This window comes from Phyllobates terribilis, unplaced genomic scaffold (assembly GCF_046119375.1).
Source record: "Phyllobates terribilis strain yellow unplaced genomic scaffold, ASM4611937v1 Scaffold_12__6_contigs__length_324123572, whole genome shotgun sequence".
Taxonomy (NCBI): Eukaryota; Metazoa; Chordata; class Amphibia; order Anura; family Dendrobatidae; genus Phyllobates; species Phyllobates terribilis.
The window spans coordinates 173086847-173093697 of record NW_027362772.1 but is presented as its reverse complement, the minus strand read 5'-3'; the positions used below and the strand labels follow the sequence as shown (position 1 = coordinate 173093697).

General features: G+C 48.9%; 1 pseudogene; it reads left to right on the top strand.

Annotated features, from left to right (window-relative positions):
* Positions 1-222: 222 nt before the first annotated feature.
* LOC141173176 (actin, cytoplasmic 1 pseudogene) lies at positions 223-1314 on the top strand (annotated as a pseudogene).
* Positions 1315-6851: the final 5537 nt, after the last annotated feature.

Here is a 6851-nt window from a genome sequence, read left to right as displayed (position 1 = left end):
TCAGGATAGGCTGAGTGTTGCAGTTTGCAAAAGATCAGAGGCGGATCTGCCAGTTGGCCAGGGCTTTGGAGCCCCTTATTTGAATGCAGAGTAGCAATATAATAATTTTAGGTTTACTACCATTTAAATACACTTAGAATATTGTGACATCACTGATTGTTTCTGCATATTCCACACCAGAAAGTGCTCATCTCTCAGTGAAGATCTGGCCAAGACATAAAAATGTCTAATTATCTAGATGCTCCAGTCGTCATTTTTGACAATGGATCCGGTATATGTAAAGATGGACTATCTGGTGATACTGTACCAAGATCAGTCATCAGCTCAATGATTGGTCATGTTATAACCGGATACAGCATGCTGGAAGCCAACAGAAAAGCTTACTATGTTGGTGAAGAAGCTCAATCCTTAAGAGGAATCTTGGCATTGACATATCCCATAGAGCACGGCATTGTGAAATCTTGGCCGGACATGGAGAGGATCTGGAAGCATGTGTATGACTGTGAGCTTCAAATTCAATCTAATGAAAGCCCCGTCTTGCTATCTGAAGCTCCGTTCAATCCAAGAAGCAACCGTGAGATCATGGCAGAAGTGATGTTTGAAAGCTTTAATGTCCCTGCCATGTATGTGGCATTACAAGCTACTCTGTCTCTCTATGCCAGTGGTCGCACAACAGGCTTAGTCGTGGACATTGGAGATGGTGTCACCTCTACATTTCCCATATTTGAAGGTACTCCACTGCCCCATGAAGGAAATCGTCTTAACTTCGCTGGTCGGCACATCACAGATCATTTAATGAGGCTTCTTATGGAGACCGGACATTCCTTTGTTAGCAGCGCAGAGAAAGACATTGCTAGAGAAATAAAGGAGAAACTTTGCTCTCTGGCTTTAGATTCAAAGGAGGAAGGGGAAAAGTGTTCTGCAGAAGGTTTAGAGAAATACATACTTCCAGATGGGAAGGTCGTTACCATTGGCCGCCAGAGGTTTCTTACGCCAGAGATCCTATTTTCTCCATCTATCAATGGATGCTCTAGGTGTGCACAAAATGATCATTGAAAGCATTTATGGATGTCACTTTTCAAAAACATCTTGTTGTCTGGTGCATCTACCCTTTTCCCAGGCCTTGAGGATAGACTTTACAACAAAATTAGAACCCTGGCACCAGAGACTGTTCATATTAAAGTTTTTGCCTGGAGTGATAGTAAATTTGCTCCGTGGATTGGAGGATCAATCCTGACCAGATTAGAATCTTTTAAGGAGATGTGGATCACATCCGAGGATTACAGCGAGTTTGGTTCATCCATTATACATTGAATGGCCTGACTCTACATTGTACATAAAACCTACTATGTCTTACTTATGTGACAGTAAAACAGTTTCATCTGAATATGAATCCTTTGTGTTGCCTTTTGGTGGTTAAAATCGATAATGTGCAATGTGCCACAAATTTCTGGCTTTCATGAGCAATTTCAGTGAATGAGAATTTTGAATTCAACTCACTCATTTTCATGTGCGCGTCTATGGCTTTTACAGAAGATTTTATGACATTTTTGCAGCAGCAGACAATGGCGTAACATGATAAATAACAATGGCTACCTTGTAAAGCCCTTGCGATTTCAGTGGTTTCCACCAGTCCTCCAGATGGTTGCATGTCAATGCCATACATCATTTATGTCACTTTTGCAGCCAATCAATAGCCTAAGCTGTGATATGACTGCGGAAGTCACTGATAGGCTGCAGTGGTCACATAAAGGATGCACAGCACATCACAAATTATTCAAGGAAATTTAAAGGTGACTTACAGTATAGTTATGTATTATGTTATGTTGTCTCCTCATAGCCAAATAAAATCAAATCTGGGAAAATCAGTTAAACTATTTTTGCATATAATAATAGAAAAATGCAAGCCAGAAATTAACCAGAAGAAATCATTTTTTTCAAATATAAAAATAAGAAGAATAACATATAAATATTAAAATAAAACCACACAATTGAAGCTAAGAGCGTGGACACCTGGAAAATATTCTGAAACGTAAACTGCCTCCTGTAGTATGTACATGCATTACCTGGATATCTTAGCTAGCACATATAGTCAAATAGTATCAAACACATGTCATGTTGTAGGAGCCTTAAAGGCTCGTAATGACCTGGAGAATCATATTGGCAGGTCAGTTTTAGCATTTAGTGAACATGGTAAATAAAAAACTAAAAAAACTGTGGATTTGCAATTTTTTTGAAATCTCAACGCACTTGGATTTTTTTTAAATGTTTTCCAGTACAATACATGGTAAAATCAATGTTATGGATTAAAAGAACAACTCGTCCCACAAAAAACAAGCTCTCACATGGCCATATTAATGGAAAAATAAAGTTATGGCTCTGGGAAGGAGAGCAAAAAATGAAAGTGCCAAAATGGAAAATTGCAAGGTGCTGAATGAGTTAATTTTATTGAAACAGCAACACTCAGCCAAGTAAATGAAACATAACTGGTATCAGGGTCTCTGTCCCTATATCATGGTGCTCTCAGCTTACATAGTAAAATCTTGCTGATAGATTCATTTTAATTAGTGATGAGCAAACGTGCTCGCCACTGCTCGGTATTCGCCCGAGCATCACGGTTCTCGACAAGCTCGTCACTCGGCAAGTATTTCCGGGTTGCTCGGGTGGGAACTCGGGTCCCCTCCCTTCATGTTTGGCGCCCTTTAGAGAGCCAGTGAACATGCAGGTGTGGCACCCTGCTGTTCACAGGTACCACAGGACCCAGGGTGCATGGACGGACTTCTCCACAAGAGGCCCTCATTACATACAAATGACGCGCCCCCTGGGCCGTGTTTCAGGGGATACCCGGAGCCGGATCGGACGGGGGTTGTAGTCTCCGAGTGGCGGCGACCCGGTCCGTGCCCAGGGTGTCAAACTAAGTGGCAGAGTACTAGCAGTAGATGGTTGATGACTACGCCACCCGTTGAATGCAGCTATGGAGCTGCCGCTGCAGGGCAGACCGCTGAGGCCGGTGGAAGGATGGTGCAGCGTGGATGGTATAACCCCCAACGGGAGGGGTATGGCCTCAGGGCAGCCGACGTGGATGATGGGGGTAGCAGGAACCACTCAGAGACGGTGCGGTGTAGTTCAGGGTCTTTACTGGTGACAAAGATAGACCCTCCCGGAGTACTTGCTAGTGATAGGGGCCTGGTCAGTCCTTGAGCAGATGGGATCTCCCCTGGCCAGGCGGAGTTGTAGGCCTTCCCAACTAACTGTACTCTTCTGGCTACCTTGCTAGAGGCGGGAATAAGTAGCCCACATCCCTGAGTGTACCGTGTGGTGCTCACCCGTATGGCCGGTGACTCGGGGCCTTCTAATGGCTTCCGCTCCACGATGGCGGTGCTGGTCCCACGCGTGTGACCGTGCCTTCGGGCTTCTGGGCCAGAGGACCTGAAATCCTCTGCCGGACGGTTTCTGCTGCTGGGTAGGAGTTAGTCCCCACAGCCTCGGACTCCGGGTCCGGTAAGAAATCTTCTCAGTCAGGGCGAGCTCTGCAGCTGCCAGCCCCTGACTCGTTGTAACACTGCTCCCCACAGAGCTCCTGATGTTTCTTGCTATGCTGCTTCTCTTCTCTACTCTTGTTCTGTCTTCTTTCTCACTAACCCTGCCTCAGCCCCGGGTTTATATAGGGGAAGTCCTTCCCCTCCCAAGACTGGGCAGGAGGTGTGGCATGCACAGGATCCCTGACCAAAGGACCTCCCACCTGCTCTCAGACGTAATATCTCTATCACTGTGGCAACCAGACCCCTGGGGTGTCACATTCCCCCCTAGTGAAATTTAGTACTCCGGGACTAAACATATTTTTTTTAGAAAAACATAACAAGGTATAACAATAACAATACAATAAGAAAAACACATAACATGGTTACGGCGTGTCCGCAACCGGGTGCAGTTTTGAAAAGCAAGGTGTCCATTTCACCAAAACAGGGAGACGTAACCAGGTAGGGGCCTGTCCTGCCCCGAGTCCTTAACAGTCTTTAGTCCATCCTGGGTTACGCTCCAACTATGTATAAGGATTCCCGGTAAATCCACCAAGGACTCCTAAAAATAACTAGAAACACAAAATTATACACAAGCAACTATAAACAAGTAAACATTATAAGATAGCTTAAACATTTAGATCCTCCAACGTGCGGGTAGCTGGCCTCTAGTGGCCCTAGTGGACCTACGGAGCTGACTGTCTGGCCCTGAACTACAGGGTGTAGGAGCTGTCAAGGGTAAACTGGGCAGCTGTCTACCGGCTCTTTGTCTCACTAGGGGTACAGCAGGCTCACTATAAGCAGAAGGTTGATCCTCCTGTTCTGCTTGTGTGGAGTCTTCTGCCTCCTGGACCGGCTGTTCTTCCAGCTCTACCTGTTGCTCCGTAGGTGCTTGGGATGCTGGTTGGAGGAAGGTGAGTACGGGTACCACAACTGCACCATTGACTTGAGTCCAAGACCGAGGGAAGTCCCCGAGCACGGTACTAACCATATCTTCCCTTTCCTCTACGGGTCGATGGTCTTCTTGTTCCTCTTCAGGGTTCCTCAGTTGTTCGGGACACTTCTTCAGGTGGTCCCGGGATACAATGGCTGTGGTTTCCCCTCCGTCTTTACTGATGGTACAGACCTTCGGGTTTTCGTGGCTTGAGGGCAGTACGGTGTACGGGTCCTTCTCCCACTGGTCGTCCAACTTGTGGAGCCGTCTCTTCCTCTTCAAGACCTGCTCTCCGGGTACCAGGGGAACAGCGGGAGCATACTGGTTGTAAGTTTTCTCTTGTCTTTCCCTAGCCTGACAGAGACTTCGCTCCACGCTCTCCTGTACTCTCCGGTACTGCTGCTGCCTCTCTGTGTCCCAGTCTGCTTCTGGTGAAGTGTCCTCGGGTGTCAGGACTCCCATTTCCAGGTCAACAGGTAACTTACCAGGTCTTGCCCTCATTAGGTAAGCCGGGGTACAGTTGGTGGAACCTACCGGGATGTGGTTGTATAGGTCCACCAGATCGGGCAACTTCTCAGGCCACAGACTGCGTTCTTCCAGGGGCAACGTTTTTAGAAGATCCATTACCACCTGGTTCATTTTCTCACAAAGTCCATTAGTTTGCGGATGGTAGGGTGTCGTCCTTATCTTCCGGCAGCCATACAGATTGCAGAATTCCTGGAAGACCTCCGCTTCAAAGGCAGGTCCCTGGTCCGTCAGCACTTGGTCCGGGTACCCGTGTGGACGGCAGAAGTGCTGCTGGAAGGCTCTAGCTGCTGTTTGAGCCGTTAAGTCCTTGACGGGGACGACAACCAAGAATCGGGAGTAATGATCCACGATGGTTAACGCGTAGACGTAGCCACTTCTGCTTGGGGTCAGTTTTACATGATCCAAGGCTACCAGTTCCAACGGCTGCCGGGTGACGATGGACTGCAGGGGAGTCTTCTGGCTGGCACGGTCCTTCCTTCTCAGGTTGCACGGGCCACAGTCTCTGCACCACTTCTCAATGGTTCCCCTCATGCCTACCCAGTGGAATCGCTCGCGCAGCAGGAACTCCAGCTTCTTCCACCCGAAGTGTCCAGCTCCGTCGTGGTATGCCTCCATCACCATGGCTGCGTCTCTTCGTGGCACCACTACTTGCCAGAGTAGTTCATGCGTCCGGGAGTTAACCATTCTGCGGCACAACTTCCCCTTGTAAAGGAACAGTCGACTCTTCTCTGCCCATAGTTGTTTGGCTTCCTCCGGAGCGTCTGGTTCAAGGCAAGCCTCCGGGCGAGTCAGCATCTCCTTCACCAGTCGGACGGCAGGGTCGCTGTCTTGCATTTCCGCCCAGTTGTAGTGAGGTAAGGGGTTCAACGTAGCAGCCTGCTTACTCCTTACCCGGTGGGAATACTGGATAGTCCCATGACGGTGGAACGCAGGGAGTTCAACTTCCTCCAGTCCCTCCGGATCCTTCGTCCGGCAAGTTGGGCATCCTGGACAGGGCGTCCGCGTTGGTATTGGAGCGTCCGGCCCGGTATTTGATTGTGAACTCGTAGTTGGACAGACGGGCCATCCACCTCTGCTCCAGGGCACCGAGTCTTGCCGTGTCCAGGTGTGTCAACGGGTTGTTATCCGTGTACACGGTGAACCGGGAAGAAGCGAGGTAATGCTTAAAGCGCTCAGTGACTGCCCATACTACGGCCAGGAACTCTAGCTTAAATGAGCTGTAATTCTCGGGGTTCCTTTCGGTGGGTCGCAGTTTTCGGCTGGCGTAGGCGATTACTCGTTCCTTCCCCTGCTGGATCTGGGACAGTACGGCTCCTAGCCCGATGTTACTGGCGTCGGTGTAGAGGATAAAGGGCTGGCTATAATCCGGGTACGCCAGGATTTCGTCCCCCGTGAGGGCCATCTTCAGCTGGCGGAAGGACTCTTCTTCCAGCTCCTCCCATTTGAAGGGCGGCTTCTGGTTCTTGGCCTTCCGGGACTGGCCTATCAGGAGGTCCTGCATAGGTGCTGCCTTTTTGGTGAAACCGGGAATAAACCTTCGGTAGTAGCCTACCAACCCGAGGAACTGCCGCACTTCTTTTACGCTGGAGGGGCTTGGCCATTCCTTAATTGCGGTGATCTTATCAGGGTCGGGAGCCACTCCGTCAGCGCTCACCACGTGTCCCAGGTACTGCACCTTTGGTTTCAGGAGGTGACACTTGGAGGGTTTCACCTTTAGGCCGTAACTCGCCAGAGCCTCGAACACTTCCGCCAGGTGTTTCAGGTGGTCCTCATACGTCTTGGAATATACGATGACATCGTCCAGGTACAACAGGACCGTCTCGAAGTTTCTGTGGCCCAGACAACACTCCATTAGGCGTTGGAAGGTTCCT